At 45.0% G+C, this 20,082-nt stretch overlaps 1 protein-coding gene across 1 annotated transcript in view; it reads right to left on the bottom strand.

The window, feature by feature from the left end:
* The window catches only part of GMDS (GDP-mannose 4,6-dehydratase), a 487,018-nt gene that overhangs the window by 144,746 nt on the left and 322,190 nt on the right, over positions 1–20,082 (bottom strand). The gene's annotated exons all lie outside the window — the stretch shown is intronic.

Below are 20,082 nucleotides of genomic sequence, written 5' to 3'. Positions count from 1 at the left end.
CAGGGTCACAGGCCTGGCCGTGCGGGGTCACAGGCCTGGCCGTGCGGGGTGGACTGCGGGACGCCTGGCTCTCCTGGCCACTCGTGTGAGAGCTCATGAAAGGGAGGCTGGAGGCAGCAAACGGGGACCAGGTGAATCTCACTGAGGACTTTTGACTTTCGGTAGGTAGCTCAGGTTGAGTTGAGAGACATAGAGAGAACCAGAGGTTCCCAGTGGAGCAGCTGTAGAATCTTCCAGGAAATTCAGGAGGAGGATGTGAGGGAGGCAAAGAAGGGAAGGGAAGGGGGAGAGGGGAAGAAGGATGAGGAGTGAGGGGAGGACACAGAGGGGAAGGAAGGGGGGAAGGGGGCAGGAAGGGGAGGGGGGAGGGGAGGGGGGAAGGGAGGGGGGAGGGGAGGGGGGGGGAGGGAGGGAGGGGGAGTGAAATTATTTTAGGAACGACTATTCCTAAGTCATTCCTATTTTCATCTGATTCAGGAAAAAGAAGGAATTCTTATGGGCTTCCTTTTTCATCTGAAAACTTTACATGATGTCCCAGGAGAGAGAGAGAATCATAAAATCCCTAAAGAGGTGCCTTGGGAGTAATTGGTTCTAGAGAGCTAATAATGGACGGTTGAGAAAACAGAGAAAAAGCTCCAGAGCTTCTAACAAGAGCATCTTTCCAAGGATTACAACATCCCCACGAGACCCTTAAGAGCTTCAAGTGTAAGAGAAAAAGCAATTCACTGGCCTTCCTTTAGAAAAGAAGTCTCTACTAACTTACGCTCTTCAAATATGATATAAAGCAAAAACTTTTAAAAAATGTTTCTTAGCACAGTCAACTAAACACAGAATTGTCCCATCCTAGTGTTCTCTAGTTGGAAACTGAAATATTGGGGGAAAGTCACAAAATAAACTCCATTCATTGTTTAATACAATTAGTAATACTTGGTTTCATATAAAGAAATGTAGAGGCTGGATTATAAATCATACTTGCTTCTTGCGAGCACATTTTGAAAACCTGGCATCACAAACACGGTGCATTGGTGCAGCTCCGGCTCCGGGGCGAGACCTGAAGCCTGTCGCCCTGCTCGTGTTTCCATTTGCGGGTCAGCAGATCTCACCTGTTGATAAGAACTAATACCGACCACAGAATTTTACACCCACTCAGAGTAGCAATTCTGGGGTAAGCGCCTGACTAAATCCACCTTGGCTACCGAGAGTTGCCGGCTCCGCAGGCCAGGAGGTTTCATCGCCTTCCTCACAGAGACAGGACTCTTCTCACAAAGCATAAGCACCCACTTCCAAAGGACCATGGCTAGAAGGGCTTTTTCTTCCTTTTACAAGAAGGGCACCTGGGCTTCCCTGGTGGCGCAGTGGCTGAGAGTCCGCCTGCCGATGCAGGGGACGCGGGTTCGTGCCCCGGTCCGGGAAGATCCCACGTGCCGCGGAGCAGCCGGACCCGTGAGCCGTGGCCGCTGAGCCTGCGCGTCCGGAGCCTGTGCCCCGCAAGGGGAGAGGCCACAGCAGTGAGAGGCCAGCGTATCACAAAAAAAAAAAAAAAAAAAAGAAAAAAAAAACCAAACCAAAAAAATAAGGGCACCTTTTGGGACCAGAAAGACTATCAGAACTTTATGACAAGTCTTGCAATGTTTTCAACATTAAGACCCAAGATAAGGGTACCCGGCAAAAAAAAGTGCAGCTGCCTTTGGAACATTCAGGGACCACCCAGGCTGCTCTCTCAAAGTCTGTCCATGTGCCACAGGGCTATTATGAAGCCTTAAATGGTGTAAGACTCAACAATATAGAAGCTACTTAATGTCTATAGTTTTAAAGAACTCTCAAGAGGAAGATGAGCAGATTTAATTTGAAGGTATTTAATGTTTTTACCAAAAAAATCTGTGTGTGTGTGTGTGTGTGTGTATTTCAAAGCTCACATATTGAAACAGTTCTGCTTTAGAATTAGAATTCTAAATTTCATTATACAGAACCAATTAAACAACTGGTATTTATTTTATGATTTTGTAAAATTTCTTGACATTTCAGTTTCTGGATATTTCAGTTTCCAATGAAAAATGACAGGATGAACAGTTCTGTGTTTAGCTGACTTGTACTAAGAAAAAGAAAGGTGTTTATTTTAAATCAAATGTGAAAAAATGAGTCACACTTGGGGACGACAGGACACATTCAATAAAACATCAGAAATTCTAAGACAAAACATACGTGATTACGCTACGAAACACCCGTCTGTAAGATGAAATGAATTCTGCTGTGGGTTAGACCCCCCCACACAAGTGCGTACTACATCTCTCAACATAAAAAGCTGGGACTTGCTCTATCTTGAAATGCTTTAGGATCATTTAAGACATTTTTCCCCAGTGCATATACTGCCCGCAGTGAAAAAGCAATTCATCTAGTTAAAAATTTCCACAATTCACCTCAGGTTTGAGGCAAGTTTAGAGTGTTAGCCCACCCCATAAATAATATGTTTACCCCACCAAGTGATCATGTGCAAATATATACAGAAAAAGTGTTATTTTCACAAAGTAAACATTAGATAACTATTTTTGGAAAAAAATGTTATGGTGGAAAATCTCAGTGCCTTTGTTTTTGCTATTAAATTCTCAAAGGAGGCTACCTGTGGTCTGGACTTATTGATCACACATGAAAAGGTACCTGGACAGAGGTGGCAAGCCCTGCCCATGGGCTCGAAAGGGGACATTCACTCCACTTGGTGAGTAACACCATGGAATAATCCATTTCTTGGAAAACTAGGAGAAAATTAGCCCGAATTTTTGTTTGTTTTTCTCCTTCGTGATGACTCACATGCTTTATTAAAAAGCGTCAGTGAGTTGCTCAAGTGAGATTTAAAAAAAGAAACCCACTCCCATTCATACAAGGTAAGGAACAAGCCTTCTGATTCCTTTCTTTCCTTTCTTTCTTTTCTTCTTTCTTTCTTTTTCTTCCTTTCTTTCTTCTTTCTTTCCTCCTTCCTTCCTTCCTTCCTTTCTTTTCCCTTCCTTCTTTCTTCCCCCTTTCTTTCTTTTCCTTCTTTCTTTTTCTTTCTTCTTCTTTTCTTTCCTCCCTTCCTCCCTTCCTTCCCTGTTTCTCCCTCTTTCTCTCTCTTTCTTTCCTTCTTCCTTTCCTTTTTTCTTTCTAATGAAAAAGAACAGGAGCAGTAAAAGGCCAGGATGAGTGTGCAGATAACTTCCTATTTAATTATTCAGCTCTTCGGGTGGTCCCTTATTCTGATGTCCTCTCCGGCTTTTACTCTTGCAAATTTCGCTCACAAGAAAACCCAGACTGGTAGAATATTGCAAAGCAGAGAGAAAAAGGAAGCACTTCAACTGGTAAAAGCAGTCTGTGTATATGACACACAATACATTTACGATCTCTGATGCGCGGTGTCTGCTACTAACACCGCTGTCTGCAAAGGAGAAGTCACTGAGCAGAGGGCCCGCTGTCCCACCGGGATGGGCGCTGAGCTGAGCGGAGGCCTGGCCTCCATATGACCCTGACCCTGACCTGACCGGTGAGGCGGCCGGGCAGGATGGGTGCTGGCAGAGAAGTAATCACTTACTCCCTGACCCTAACCCATGCCATAGTTCCGAGCACCTACTGTGTGCTCAGCTGTGTTCTCTGCGGCATTTACGGGAATTCTGCCACAGGTGTTAGCAGCTTTAATCATCTCCACTCATGGCTACCATCTTAACAGAAATGGTATTTTCATGCATCCTTCTAGATGAGGAAAGTGAGGTCCAAAGAGCTTATTTACCTGTCCTAAATCACATCAACTAAGGACCAGGCTAGGGCTGCATCCCAGTTCTGTCTCATTTCAAAGCTCAGGAACTCCTGATGGCAATATTACAGGGAATCCACAAAGTACCACTGTTAGATTTATTCAGGTACATTAACCCTCTTCTAAAATACAGGTATCCGGGACTTCTCTGGTGGCGCAGTGGTTAAGAATCCTCCAGCCAATGCAGGGGACATGGGTTCAAGCCCTGGTCCGGGAAGATCCCACATGCCGTGGAGCGGCTAAGCCCGTGCGCCGCAACTGCTGAGCCTGCGCTCTAGAGCCCGTGAGCCACAACTCTGAGCCCGCGCACCTAGAGCCTGCGCTCCGCAACAAGAGAAGCCACCCAATGAGAGGCCCGCACACCACAGTGAAGAGTGGCCTCTGCTCGCCCCAACTAGAGAAAGCCTGTGCGCAGCAATGAAGACCCAACGCAGCCAAACAATAATTAATTAATTAATTAATTAAAAAAATAAAAGACCCCCCCCCCAAAATACAGGTATCCAGAGAGGGAAGATGCCACACTGCTATTGGTAATTCAAAACATTTGGCTGTGCTTTCTATTTTTTTATAACTTTAATAGAAAAGTAATACATTCTCATTGTAGCAAATCAAAGAACACAGAAGTATATAAAGACTTTCTCCACCTCTTTCAAACAAAGTTGAATTCAACCCATTGACCAAGTTCAAAGTTGGGCATTTTTCTTTTCATACCGTTTTCTCTGCTCATGCTAACTGCAGCAAATAGATGCACACAGACACGTTTTTTTTTTTTAAGTTGCAGAAGCTTTTCTTTTTGTCTTTTGACCACAGGACGCGGGAGTTTCAATGGAGGAGCGGCAGCAGGGTTTCGGGAGACCAGGGGCACTGCCTGAGGAGGCAGGTCTGGTAAGACGCTCAGAGTCACCGTGGCATCAAGAAGACGGCCTTCTCCTTCCTGCCGGAGCAGATCTAGAGAGCCAGTCCCTAGCAAATTAACCACAACTGCACTTACGAGCAGCAGCCGGCTATACACGCGCTGGTGTCCACACACACCTATGTCATCCACCGCTGCCCTGCACGCGTGCACGCGCGCACGCACACACGCACACACACACGATGCTGCTGACAGCCTGCGATCTGCAACATGCCTTCCTGTTCCAGCACCAATGGGTCCGCATTTTCTTTCAACTTGGCAAGGTTAAAAAACAGACTCGTCATAAGTGTGTAATGTCTTGAACCAAAATAGACTTCCTTAATGATTTGTTTTCTCCAATTTCACCACAAAATGTAATGCAGCCAACAAAAGGACTGTTCTTCCCCGCATATAATAACATGTTATTCAACAATCATGTAAGAAAGCCTATACGTGAGGCTGCCAAGGACCTGAAATGGAGTCTCTAACTGAAATGTTTGGGAAGAAATATTTTTTTTTTATTTTTCAAGTTTCACTCCAAGGCTTTGAGTGAAGTGATATAAATATCTAGGAATATACAGTTTTGCTTTACTACTGTAACGTGTTTACAGAAGTAGCTATGGCTTACTTTATAACATGGGCCACTGAAAACATCAACCATAAAAACGTATACAAATACAAACAAGTTCTCAGCAGGCCATTTACTCTGTAGCAGAACCAAGCACATTAACCGCTCCTGTCCTTGTGAGGGCAAAGGGCTCCCAGTGAGGCTGCCTCGGGAGCACCGCTCGGCTTTCCGGGGGGCTCACAGCCCGCAGGCCGTTCGCTGAGCGAGGAGAAGGGGGAGGGGAAAGGCCTGGTGGATCCTAAAGGAGGTTACAATAAAATGAAGTCATGAGTTTTTTCCTTTTTTTTTTAGGGGAATGCTAAAGAAAGAAAAATTATAATGCCGTCAAGAGCTAAGAAAAAGGGGAAAGAGTGAAATCACTTTATTAAGTTTCCTGAAATATATAGTTGGTCTTAAAATATGCCTCCTAGTCACTAGCCCAACAGAAAACTACAGAAGATGGCAAAACATAAAATCCCCGCCTGCATATGCACGTCAATGCAAGTTCACGGGAAAAATATGACGATGGATAACAACATCACCAAAAATCTTCTGCATCTGTTACATTTCTGGGAAACTTCCCTGAGTATATGAAAATGTATCAGCCAAGAGAAAGGAGAGCGAATGAATTTTAAAAACTAGAATATCAAGGACAGATTATTGTAATGACTCAACTGTGAAATGACTCAAAGTTAGGGTTTCTCTAAGTGAAAGTTTTCTCCCAAGTGAGATAAGAAATGCTACCTGGGCAGTGGTGGTGGTGGTGAGGGAAATAGTACAAGCACACACACGCATACACACACACATATACCCATAGACACACATAGATACACACACACATGCACACACATATACACATACATATACACACACATATACCCATAGACACACACACACGGACACACATATACACATACATATACACACATACCCATAGACACACACATACATATATACACACACATGCACACGCATATACACATAAATATACACACACATATACCCATAGACACACAGATACACACACATAGATATACCCACATATATAAACACATGCGCACACACTCTATACACACATATGCACACGCACATACACACAGGCACACACATATACACATACATATACACACACACCAATAGACACACAGATACACACACACATATATATACCCACATATACAAACACATGCATACACACACTCTATACACACATGCACACACATATACACATACACCAATAGACACACATAGATGCACACACATATATACACATAGATATACTCACATAAACACATGCACACACTCTCTATACACACATATGCACACACACATACACACATATATACCAACAGACACAGATACACATATACACATGCATAGACACACATAGATATACACACACGTGTATATACACACATATACACACATGCACGTGCATATATACAAATGTATACATATATACACATACATATATACACACATATACCCATAGACAACAGATACACAAGACATATACACACATATATACCCCCATATATAAACACATGCATACCCACACTCAATACATACACATATACACATGCATAAACACACATATGCATAGACACACACATATACACACATACATATACACACATACACATGCAGATATACAAATGTATGCACACACATACATATATGTACACACATATTGTATATATACATGTAATACACAGGTGTGTATACACACATATGCCTGTACACGTATATACACACACATTCACATCATGTATGTAGCACACACATATACATAAGCACTAGATTATAAAAACCAGTGCACTCTGCATTTTAGATTTCGGTGGGGAGCCTGGGTTTAAATCCCAGATCTACCATTTGCCCCCCTTGTGACCCTGGGTAAGCCATTTCCCCCTCCTCTGCCTCAGACTAAGGAGGGCACCACTTACCTACAGGGCTACTGAGAGACATAAAATGTGAACACGGGCCAGGCCCAGGCGTCCTCCCTCGTCCGTAGCAGGTGCTTATGCTAGTAAACTCATCTTGAGAGCTACACTCAGTGGGCTTCGGCATTTCTTGTGGAAACTACTGGCTGTAACTTGTCACATCAGGAAAGCTTCATGGAAGAGCCCTGTTCCTTGAAGGATACTTCTTTCTAGCCGTTTAAAAATCTGCACGTTGGGTCAGGTTTCTCCACCGAGACAAGAAGACGACAGGCAGAAGCTGCAGGGGTCATGCTAACCTCACTGCTCCTTTGTGACCATGGAACATACAATAACGTAATATGCTGCGTGCAGGCAATCTTCATGCTAAGCAGGAACGACTCCTGCCATTTAGAGCGTCTCCTTTGGCGACCTGCACAACAGTAACTACGTACGTACATCAGACAAAAACTTCCGTCTGCTACTAATATAAAAGCCCTCTGACAATATAACCATTATTTAACGAAACTGTGTATTTCCTAATCTGTTGTTATCGTTTATAAGCTATCTGTCGTGACTCAGCAGTAATGAAATGCGACTCACATGCTTGAAAACATATTTAGCATAAATTTTAAGTGGGGAGAAAGAACTCAGGGTGATATTCGCTATTCATGCAGTGCTGAAAGATGTATGAACTTTATTATGAAAAAACTAAAAGGTGGATAAAGAATCCCTTGGTAATAAAAATGTACACGTAAAAAGTATTGGATTTCACAATCAAAATCCAATGAAAAAATTCTCCCCTTTGGCAGGCAAACAAAAATTCCAGGAAAATAGTTTAAACTCCCTTCACAAAGTTCAAATGTAGCTATTGGTTATTAACTTGCTAATATAAGAGATAATATTTTGGTATAGACATCTGACCAATAATTGCTTATGTGCCCTATAAAGTTTAGGATTATTTTTGCGTTAAATATATTTAATATGCAATTATTATCATAACAGTCCAACATCTATTTACTGTACATAATTCTATTCAGGTGTATTATAATCTCCTAGAATTCTGCATATTTCAATTTTAATGTAAACCATTCACCTAGAGGGATAAGAGGTGCTCGTAATTATTTTTAAGAGAGAAGAATGTTTCAAAGAAGCGGAAAACACATATACATTGAAGAATAAGTTCAATTAGTTTCTAAAATTCTGATAAGCACTGTAATTTACACGATGCTCTGCAACATAAAGTCTCAGCTTTAAAAAACCATCAGGCATGCCCCTAAATTCATCTTTCACAGATTCAAAGTATCGAGGAGGATTTCACGCCTGTAAAGCCTGAAGAACACACACTCTGGCTGGTCACTAAGCTGCTCGGCACACGTAGGTGAGGGCCTCAGCTGGGGACCCGGCCCTGGGATCCTAGCTCAGACCCCACGGTCATTAAGTTGCTTTGTGATTTCAGCGAAGTCCCAGAGCCACCGGTTCCGAATAGGAATTTACCGAAACAGTCATGGAAAGTACCGGCAGAATGGTCCTCCTGTGTCTTCTGTACGTGGGCTCCGCACATGGACACACATATTACACCCAATTACAGCATCCCGGAGTGAGGGGGAGTCTAGAGAGAGGCAACTGCTACAGCAAACGAGACAGGAAACGTCCTCTTTCATCGCTCAAGGAAACAGAAATTGTTCCTTGTCTCCCAGCAAACATGGGAAAACTCTCTGGCATTTCAGCAGTTAGTGGGTGTCCCCGGAGGTGCGGAGAAGAAGGCCACGTTAAATCCTGCTGAGCCGGCAGCCCTCGGGGCTCCTTCTTAGCGGGGCTGCCGGGAGCCGCTGCCGCTGCCGGGGGACGAGCCAGGGACAGGATGGGACAGTCGCCGGGGGCGGGCCCTTCCCAGAGCGCGCCTGGCAAGGGCAGGACGGGGGTGGGGGGGAGAACGGGGAGCGCGGGAGAGACTGACGTTTCCTTAGTAATAAAAATGCAATTTATATCAACTATAGGAGACTTGGTGGGAAAGTAAAAGAGGTAATTGTTCACATTCCAAACGTTTTAATATATAAACTGTGTAACCATCACTCATGAGTAGCGCAGCTGCTAACAATTTCTTTTTTTTTTTTTTTTCCCCAGGATAGAATTCATGCTGAAGCCAAGAGATGTTTCTCTAGTGAATGATATTTTGAAACTCGGGTCAAAACAGAACTGTGACATAATGAATTTTTAAGAAGCCAGGAAAGCTTGTAGTCTGAAATGTGAAGGAAGCCCCAGTTTTTACCCCAATTAGGAAGGACCTTGTCTGTTTCAGCGCCCAGGACAGCGAGGGCTCAGTCCGGAGGGAGGGGCTGCTCCCTGCACACATCTGTTTCCAGCGCAGAGGCTGGTATGCAAACTATTGTCCATTGGAAGTGTGTGGGGTAACGTCTGCCAGGGTTAAAGGCTGGGTCAATCTGATCAAGAAGCTAAAATTAGCTTCTGTGTGTTTTCCTGAAAAGAAAAAAAAAATACTGTAAAGCTCTTTGTTTTCCTTCAAGGGCTGTTCTCAGATTTCAGTTTCTGGTGTGTAAACTACCAGGAAACAGACGGCTCTGACAAGTGACTTCTTGTTTGCTGCCTTATGCGTTATGAAACCCCGTGACAGGTTACCTGAGCTGAAGGACGCTTGCAAAAAGTAAGCCTTCCGACCCAATTCACATTTTCCCATTTAAAAGTATTAGTGTTATGAAATTATTCAAAGTGAATGCATTTGGAAATTCAAAACCAGAACTATATTTTAAACTATGTGACGGTTTGGCAAAGCCCAAACATATTAAGAAACTCATCATTCTGCGAAGTATTGGGGTGAGTTCTAGGTCACAGATTACTGGTAGTTTTGACAGTGCCCTGATTATTTTCACAGGAAGTGAGTCCCTTATGACAAAAAAGAGGGGGGAACATTCACATCAGAACTCCACGCCAGTAATAACGTGACAAACTCAAAGAGAAGAAAGGAATCACAGAGACAAGACAGGCAGTCATGAGAGAATTCAAGAAAAATATCAACATGCTTTTAGGCTTAATAGCTAATGTTCACATACATGGGAGACAGGAAAAAAGGAGAAAGAGAATTCTTGGTTATGTTTCAGACTTTGTGATGAAGGCAGAAATAAGCCAAAAGCAGAAGCACGTCTGAGATTTATTTACACCCTCGGAGATTTCTTTTTTCTTATAATGGGTAAGTTAGATTACAATGATCTATTTTTGCTTCAGCAAAATACCTCTTTAACATTTTAACTACTTTAATATTATTAAGTAAAAAAATAATGCAATGAACTGTGATTTTAAAAAGAGCTATAATGTAACAAGTATTTGGGGGTGTATGTGTTTTACTACAGTTAAATACTTTCCTGATAAAGCGACGTCTCAGAGAAGACATAAACAGCTTTTCCCCCGAACACAAAATGTTATTAAAAAATACCTCAACCAACATGAAAATACTGTGTATTTGGGTCATTTACACCACAGGATTTCCTTTTTTCTAAACATCCTCTCAATTTCAGTGACTTTAAATTTAGAGCTCATTAAAAAGATTTGGATGGCATACCAGAAGTATGTAAAATATTTGGCAAAACTCACTTATATATAAAATTTACTTGTTTGTAAAATAGATACAAAATTACCTAATTTTTATATTTAAATGCCCTCTAGAACTCTACGTAGAATGACAAGTACCCACTAAATGTCTTGGGTCAGAAATTACTGGGAAAACACCCATTATACATTTTGACATGATTAATAAAATTCTGTATTATCCCTATTTTCTCACCACCCACACTTCAGTTTAAAATCAACCCTCTTTTCACAGTTCTTTTAAACGGGAATCGTAATATTAAACTGTACACGACAGCTGCCTGTCGATCCATCAAACCTTGAAGCTTCTTTCTGGGTAAGCCTTCCTCACTGCATCATCTTCAGCACAGCTGCCGCCGCCTGGCCTTCGGGGTCCCGAAGTCATCTCGCGGCCTCGCCTGCCGTCTGCTCCGCCCGCTGGGGATCCCACCCCGGCCCCCCGCCCCTGGACTGGGCGCCTGCTGAAGTTATGACCCGATCGTCCTTCCTTTCCTTTCCACACCGCTTTTCGGTAAACGCACCACAGATGCGGCTCAGACAGGCCTGTTGTAGCGTAGGGAGCTCTACCTTGGGTGCGCGGAGGGCCGTCGGCGGTGCGTTGCCGCCGCCATCAGGTGAGGAGGTCCATGATGCGGCGACTCCGCGCGGAGGCGAACCCAGGCGCCGCTTCCACGCCAGCACAGCCGCGCCCGGCAGCATCGCCGGAGCCCCGAACGCAGGCCCGCCTGGGCACCTGCCGTCTCCCGGGAAGCTGCCTCTCCTACGCGCCTCACGCGCCGATGATGCCACCAAAGCCCGCGCCTCTGAGACGCCCCCTCCCAATGGCGTCAATGAGCTGCCCGTCCAAGACGGCCTGTGGCACGAGCCCCCGGGCTGCGGCCCCGTCCTCTGCCACGCAAAGGTAGCAACGTGCAGAGGCCCCGGGGCTGCGCCCGCGGCCGAGAGAACCCGGGTGCCCGCCTGCGCAGCACCCTCGGCATCTTCCCGAGTCACTCCTGCTCCCGTCGGGCCCGGCCCAGCGCGGGCTCCCCGGAACCCGTGTTCAGCACCCGAACGCGCCACCTGACAGCCTCGTTCTCAAGTGGGGATGAGTCCAACAGCCAGGATGTGGGGATTAAAGGGAATAACGTGTGTCACACGTCCGGCACGCTGCGATGCTCAGTCTCTGCAGCTGTGGTGCAGCGCTTCTGCCCTCCTCCGCCTTCTGCCTTGGACTCTGGGGCCGCTGTGCATTTGTGGCCTCACCCCCTAAACGAGATTTCAGACGGGGGGGGGGGCAGCCATTATCGCGCTGGATCACCTCCAGCACCTGGCACGGTGTTTACTGAATACGTTACTGTCTTTCTGAAGTCACTTTTTCTTGGGCCAGAAATTACAGAGGTGGGGGAGGAAGGAGGGAGGCGAGCCACACAGGGATTTTTCAAACTTGTTTTAAACATCGAAATCCTTTACGGTAAGTCCTTGACGTATGAACAAGTGCCATTCCGAGAGCACAGTTAGCCGAGGTGCCCAACTAACACAATTGGCTATATGGTACCGTACTGTAATAGGCTTACAATACTTTTCACACAAATAATATGTACGTAAAAACACAAAAAATTAAAAAAGCATTTTTAGTCTTACAGTACAGCACTTTGAAAAGTACAGTAACGACAGCTGGCATCCAGGGCTGGCACGCAGGTTCACATCTTTGAAAGTTCGCAACTGGATGGTTCATATGTAGGGGATGTACTGGGCTTGCAAAGAAATCAATCCCCTGTAGGGGTCAGTTGCATTCAGGCTGCACTGGGGCACAGAGCCTGAGGATGCACGACCCACAGCTAAGAACATTCCCGACGAAGTTTAACGTACAGGGTGTCCTTCAAAGTATCAGACTCTGTGAGAATATATCTATAGCAGACACAGCAAACCCAAACATGTCACAAAACATAACTTTAAAAAATGTACTAGACCAAATGTATTACAAAACTTAAGGTTCGCAAAATAGCAGACAAATAAATTAAAAGTTGGCTTAATTAAGCTATGTTGAATAAGTACAGCCAGTCTAGTTTGAAGAACTAGTTCAAATATCTGTAGTCAGAGGACTGTGGAGTATTTCTCAGTAGAAAACCTAATGTATATATAGATACAACATATGAATCAGCAAATTGTTTTCGTACAAGTGGAGGCTCCTAAAATTATGTTAAATGCTTAAAAGTTTGGTGTAGGTAGCATCATTTTCACTTTGCTTAAACTGTTCATATGCTAAGCAAATCCTTTCTACAGGTATTGTAAAGGTATGGTTAAGAATCCAAATTAATGAGGCAAGTTAAAATAGCCTGACTTTAATTAAACATACCTGGTTACTTTTCAATTCTGAAATCTTATCAAGAATGACCTAAGCCCCCTTATAAGCTTCAAATTGCTATCTGAAACTATTTCACATTAGTAAACCCTTGAACAGTGCTGGAGTTAGGGGCGCTGTGCAGTCAGAAATGCACGTGTAAGTTTACAGTTGGCCCTCTGTACCCACATGTACTTTGTACAGGCGGCTCCTCATCTGCGGATTCAATAATCCTTGGACGGGGCAGCACTGTAGTATTTACTAAGAAATCCTTATAGTAAGTGGCCGTGTTGTTCAAGGGTCAATTGCATGTATAAAATGAAGAGTCTGTACAGTGATTATTTCTTAAAATTTAACAAATAGCTACTGAATACACATTAACTTCGAGGCACTACATCATATGTTTGGAAAAGAGTCCTAAGGCAGAATCTCTGACTTTAACAATCTGTAAATCAGTTTTATTAAAAGATAAGGATTTGTTCCATTGCTTCAACCCCCACGGGCTGAAATGGCTTCCAGGGGATCCAAAGGAACTGCCTCTGTATTTTCTGATATTCAGAGACAACCGCATGTTCAGGAATTGAGAAAGCCAGTGTGCTTGCTCAGGCTAAGACACAGGCTCAGGAAAGTCCTGAGAAGACCTTAATCTTTTCCACCTTAGGATGATCCCTGGCATAGACTCACCCAACAACAATAAAAACAAAATAAAACAAAACAAAAGCAAACCCTGGGAAGCAGGAGAATCTGATTTCCAGAGTTAACTTTTATCCAATTCGAATGTCAAGTTTTCGACCACAAAAAAGAAATAGGAAAGTATGACCTGCTCAAAGGAATGAAATAAATCGAGAGAAAACATACCTGAGGAGGCCTAGACTTTGGACTTACTAAAGAACTGTACAAAAAACATGCTCAAAGGGCTACACAACAAAGTCAGGAAAATGACAGAGGATCGATAAAGAGACAGAAATTATATGAAGGAACGATAAAGAAATTTTGGAGTTGAGAAGTAAATAAAATGAAAAATACAATAGAAGGGTTCAAAAGCAGATTTGGGCAAGCAGAGGAATCAGCAAACTTGAAGATAAGAAATGTGAAATTATTGAGTCTAAGGAACAGAAAGGAAAAGAATGAAGAAAAGTGAACAGGGCCTAAGGGACAAGTGGGACAACATTAAACAGATCAACAAACACATTATGGGAGTTCCAGGAGGAGCAGAGAGAGGAAAGGGCAGAGAAAGTACTTGAAGAACTGATGGCTGACAACGTCCAAATTTGATAAAAGACAGGATTCTATAAATCAAAGAAGCTAGACAAACAAGTGGAAAAAACTCAAAGAGATCTACACTAAGACCATGTAATCAAACTGTTAAAAAATTAAGACAAAGAGAGAATCTTTGAGAGATAAATTAGTTTAGGATTAATATATACACACTACTATATATAGAACAGGTAAACAACAGTACCTGCTGTACAGCACAGGGAACCATATTCAGTATCTTGTAATAACCTGCAATGGAAAAGAATCTGAAAAACAGTGTATATATATGTGTGTGATTTTATACATATATATATATACACACACACACACACATATCACTTTGCTGTACACTTGAAACCAACACAACACTGTAAATTAACTATACTTCAATTTAAAAAATTGAACAGATGAAAATAGCAATACAATTGCAAATCATTAAAATCTATCAGCCTTCAAATCATTAAAAAGAGAGAGAGAGAGTCTTGAAAGCAGCCAGAGAGAAGAATCTCATCAGACACAAGGGGTCCTCAAAAAAGATGTCAGCCAATTTCTCAACAGAAATCTTAGAGGCCAGAAAAGCCACTGGTTGATATATTCAAAGTGCTGAAAGAAAAACACTGTTAACTGAGAATTCTATATCCAGCAAAACAGTCCTTCAAAAATGAGGAAGAAATTAAGACTCCCCAGATAAAAGCTAAGAAAGGTAAAGGAAGCTAGGCAGTAACTCAAAGCCATAGGAAGACATGAAGATCCCCAGTAAAGGTGGCCACAGAGATGTTATAAAGCTAGTGTTACCGTAATTTTGCTTGGTAACTCTGCCTTTCATTTTCTACACATTATTTAAAAGGCAAGTGTATGAAAAACTACTTAGTAATCTACGGTATTGGGCACAGAAAGTATAAAGATGTAATCCGTGACATCAATAACATCAAGAGCCGTACTGAAGTTAAGTTGGTATACATTCAGTCTGATCATTGTAACTTTAGGATGTTAAGTGTAATCCACACGGTAACTACAAAGCAAGTATCTATAGAACGTACACAAACGGCAATGAGAAGGGAAAAGGTGAGGATCTGGCTCCAGTTCTGCCATTTACTAACCATGCAGCCCTAGGCTGGCCACTTGACCTTTTGGAATCTTAGTTTCGTTATTCATAACTAGGGCGAATACCATGTGACCTGACTATTTCAGAGTCACAGTGAGGAACAAACGATCTAATGTGAGTAAAACACTTGAGTAAACAAACTTTCCACAAAGAATCTGGGTGACTGAGGAGAACATACACTTTATGTGAAACTGACATTGTCCTGCCTGAACCTGCATTTCTGACGTCCGTAATATCTATGGTCCTGTCCCCCCACTGTCTTTATATATAAAAGAGGATGATGTGGGCCCCTGGCCATTTTCCGCTCCATCTACAAATAGCAGTACTTCATGAGTGGAAGAGATTCTCATGTTCTGATTAGCAATGACACATCAGTTTTTAGTTATGTGGACCTCATGGTAGTAGCTCAGGAATCGCCTTTGGCGCAGCTGTGTAATAATGAGGGACCCCTCAGAAGGACCACTCTCGACCAGGGAGTCACGTACCTCCAGTGGGAGGCAATTAGTTCTCAGACGACCCACGAGAAATTGGTTACCGTGACTACCACTAAAGTTTACAAATGATTAAAAACCCAACCCTGGACAAAGTCGGGGCCGTCCGCACACCCGGGTACAGTCTCTTGAGCCCAGGAGGAAGCAGATGCCCCCTAACCTTTCCTGTAGGGGTGCCCTTCCTGAGGTGCCTCTAGAGATCTACACAGGACCCCACACATCACAATGACCAGGTGAATAAAGGGGCCAAATGACTGACAGCCTCCAGTATAAAGAAAACAGCTGCAAGCGAGTCAGGGATGTGTAGCAAAATTAAAAACATTTTAGTGAAACCAACGTTGATGATGCAAATAACTAAGCTTTGTTTTCTTTTTTTCCAGATGAGTACCAAACGCCAAGGTCCCTGGTAGGAGAGACGGGGACCGAAACCTGCAGGGCAGGCGAGCGTCGCTCTCAGCGCAGGCAGCGACAGCCACCGCGCCCTCCTTCTGTCCACTCGCACCTGCGTCTCCCACCGGCCAGGCAGGCGCAGCTGTGCCCGTCCCACCCTCACAGATGCGTCACCCGTGGGTTGTCACAGCGCCACCCTGAACACCGGCAGCCAAACACCCAGCCCTGCATCACTGAAGCCAAAGGGAGCATCACGCCTGGGGTCTGCTTAAGAGTAAGACAGGCTGAGAGCCGAGGGTCAGAGTACAGATTAACCAAGACGGAGCCCAACTTGACCAACGGTGGCGGCTGGCTGACGGGTCCTTATGTCACACTGCCTAACGTTATATGTTTCAAATTGTCTCAAAGGAGAAGTGCTAAGAAGTGAACTCTCTTTTAGTCCGGTACGTATCTGGACCACGGCCATCTCGGCTTTCCGCTTTTCTAACAGGTCTTACTTAGAAAGCGCAAACCCTCATCCCCTCCGTCGCCTTGGCTCCTCCTGTCTGTCGTCTGAGGGCTGCTTCTTACAACCGACTGAGTCTCTGCTCACGGCTGAGCCCGGGCCCCTGTCCACTGGGTGCCTGTGTTGGGGCTACCGCCCACTGAATCACAGTTTCTCTCTGGGGCTCTCTCTCGTCTCGCAGGAGTTGCAGGACAGGGGTGTCTCAGGATGGACCTCAGTCTTACTAACGATCGACACCATGTCTGGGTAAGAAAACCTTGATCAGGAAGAACTGCCCCCAGAGTTTTGAAGGTCTTGCTCACCTCGACTTCAGTGCCCACTGTTGCTGACAGGACATCCGATGTGAGTCTGAGTCTCATTAGGTTGTGGGTGTCCTGTGTTTATTTCTCTAGAAGCGTCTTAGATCTTCTCTTTACTCCTGGTCTTCTGGAACTTGACAACAATGAGCGCGTGTCACAGTCCTTCCTGATCATCCTTCGATGCACCTCTCAGCCCGAAGCCTCTCTTAAAGTTCCGGGAATTTTTCTCTATTGACTCTTAGTCGGAAATTGGACCTCCCAGAATTATCCCTTAGGCCTTTTGTTCGTTTTCCCATATGTTCTGTTTTTTCACCTTTTTGTATTATACCCTGGAATAGTTTTAGTTTTCTCTACCCACCTTTTATTGAAAAAATTAATTTAGCAATTATATCTTTAATACCCAAGCACTCTCTCTTGCTGTCTGATGGTTGCTTTTTTTGTAGATTCAGGTCTCATTTTGCGAAGGTGGTGTCTTCCTGAGTCTCTGTGGATACTAAGTAGAAATGAAGAAAGGGGAAAGCCTTAAGTTAGGTCTGTATATGAAGCCAGGCCTACTGACTGGTGAGCTTTGCTTCGAGGGGAGTCAGCTATCGTACTGAGGGTCCCCAAAGACCAGAAATAAGGTTTAGGAAACCCAGACTACCTCAGCTATGCTGGTTCTACCCAGGGAGCTTGTTCAGGTCCTGTAGAGAAAAGTGTTCTGATTTTACAGGGTACAAGCAGGCACGTCCCAGCATTGCATATATGGACCCTTAGTTAATCTCCAGGCCCGGCAGTGTCTGAGACACGTGTCAACTCTACTGCAGAGATTCTCCCGGCTTGCTGGGAAGACAGGCTCTCCCCGTGTCCTTCAAGGCCCTTGACCCTCAACCTGCGGTCCTCAGATCAGTAGCATCTGTGAACCGTGTCAGAAATGCAGACTCTCGGCCCCACCTGAGAGCAGGTGCAGGACAGAGCTCAGAGGATTCACACGCAGGTCAGAGTCCTGAAGTGCTGTTTAAAACCACAATCTCTTCTATCCCACTTGGCTCTCGGTCTGGTCTGTATTCCGAAATCTGGTAAAACCCCCTCATGTGCTCTTCCTTTCGCGGTTACAAGTATGTAAATCTTTCCTCCTTTCACTTTCTTTCTAACGGGGCCTAAGCTGGTGGTAGAAACAAGCCCACGTGTTCACTCCACTTTCAGAAATGTAATACATTTGTGAAAACTAACGTGTTACATGGTTTTGCTGCAGCTGAGTGACGCCTGGGTGCATAACAAGAGAAACTCCTTAGAGGGTACTTTTCATTTGCAGCATTTTGCCCCGAGGGTTGCAGTGATGACCTTTTGTCCTGAAGGACGTGCAAATGTTACCACGCCGGTCCGCACAGGAGACCAGCACCGCCTGCCAGGACTCACTGGCTGCAGGGGATGGAGACACTGGGGGTGGGAACGGAAGGCGGGTGAGGGGGCCGAAGACCGTCTGCCCTTAAAGCCGGCGGCCACGTGGACGTCAGCTTGACCGTGAACATCCGGCGAGAAGAAGGCTAACAGAGGGCTCTGCGCTGAGAAAGGGCTCTTACAGCCCCTCTGAGGCAACGTTCGCTTTTCTTTTCTCCCTTTAAGCTGCATTCACTCGAATGCGGGTCGAAGCAGGCGCGGCCCCCTTGCTGAGCTGGGCCCCGGCGGCCACTTCCAAGTCCCCGTGCACCCGCAGGATGCTCGGCCACGCGAGGAAGGAAGTCTGGGGCTCCTGAAGACCGGCGGCCCCGAGCGAAGCGCCGTCGGCCCTGGGCCTCTGATCCCCCACACAAAGGATGGAGAATCGCCGGCCCGCTGGCCCTCTGTCCAGCTCGGCCTCGGCGCAGCCCGCGGAGGCCCCCTTCTCTGCAGCTGGCGCCCTGAGGGGCGGGGGTGGCAGGGACCCTTGGGCACATTAATCAGAGGGGCAGTCAGCCCAGGGTCGCCTCCCCCTGGGCTTCCTGGCCCAAGCTGCACGTGTCAGCGACCCCAGAGAAGGGGCGAGCCCGGACCCCACTGCAGGCATCGGGCCTCCTCCGCCTTCGCAAGGCACGCTCATCTCAGGGGTGTCAGGATAAAACACGACAAGCACCAGAGAACCCCACTTCACGGCACCGTGACAGGGGCACCCCATCACAGGGACTTTATAAGGCAAAACCTGCACCCTGAAGGCCACGCTGAAACTTGTTTTCTGAGTTTTCTCCCTCTCCTCCCCTTCCTGAGGGAACATAACACGAAGTAACTGAACAGTAAATTACTTGAGAGAGAACTGCTTAGGCTCAGGGCAGATCGGGCGGAAAACAAACTCCACGCCCCGCACCTACTTTGGATGAGCTCGTGCCGGCAGCGAAAGGAGTGACTGTAACCAAGGCAGTTGACAGTCTTCAGACAGAAGGGCCACGTGCCGGAGACTCTTCACTATTCACGAGTAAGGTCATTTACGGAGGCAGGAGTTAGCACGAGCCCTAGGTGCCCATTAAATCAACAAAGTGAATTAAGAGGTACTTGGCTAGCTTTTCTGTATTCCTAGTCAACGTCCACGTGGGAAATACGCTCTCCTTCAAACCATTCTGTGTCCACTCCTGCAGAATCCCAGTAACCCTGCTGGTCGGAAGACAGAGACCTGTGCATACACGTATGACGGGAGCGTCAGGCCGGGCTTAGGTTGCAGAGAAAATTTATTACAAACTTAAAGACATTATTAAGGGTTAATATTTTAAAATCTAGTAGTTAAAGTTGAAAAGGGAAAAGTTACTGATTTGCAGGTTAAAATGTTTGGCATGCTTTGAAATGAAACCAGCTGCTACCTCATTTCATCAAGTAGCAAGAAAATGAAAGATACTGGATAAGGTTTCATGAGGGGTCCACTGAAGGTTTAAAAACATTTAAACCTAAGGTTTAAAAACCTAAAAGAGA

This window comes from Kogia breviceps, chromosome 10 (genome assembly GCF_026419965.1).
Source record: "Kogia breviceps isolate mKogBre1 chromosome 10, mKogBre1 haplotype 1, whole genome shotgun sequence".
In the NCBI taxonomy this organism is placed as follows: Eukaryota; Metazoa; Chordata; class Mammalia; order Artiodactyla; family Physeteridae; genus Kogia; species Kogia breviceps.
This window is presented reverse-complemented; position numbering and strand designations above follow the sequence as displayed.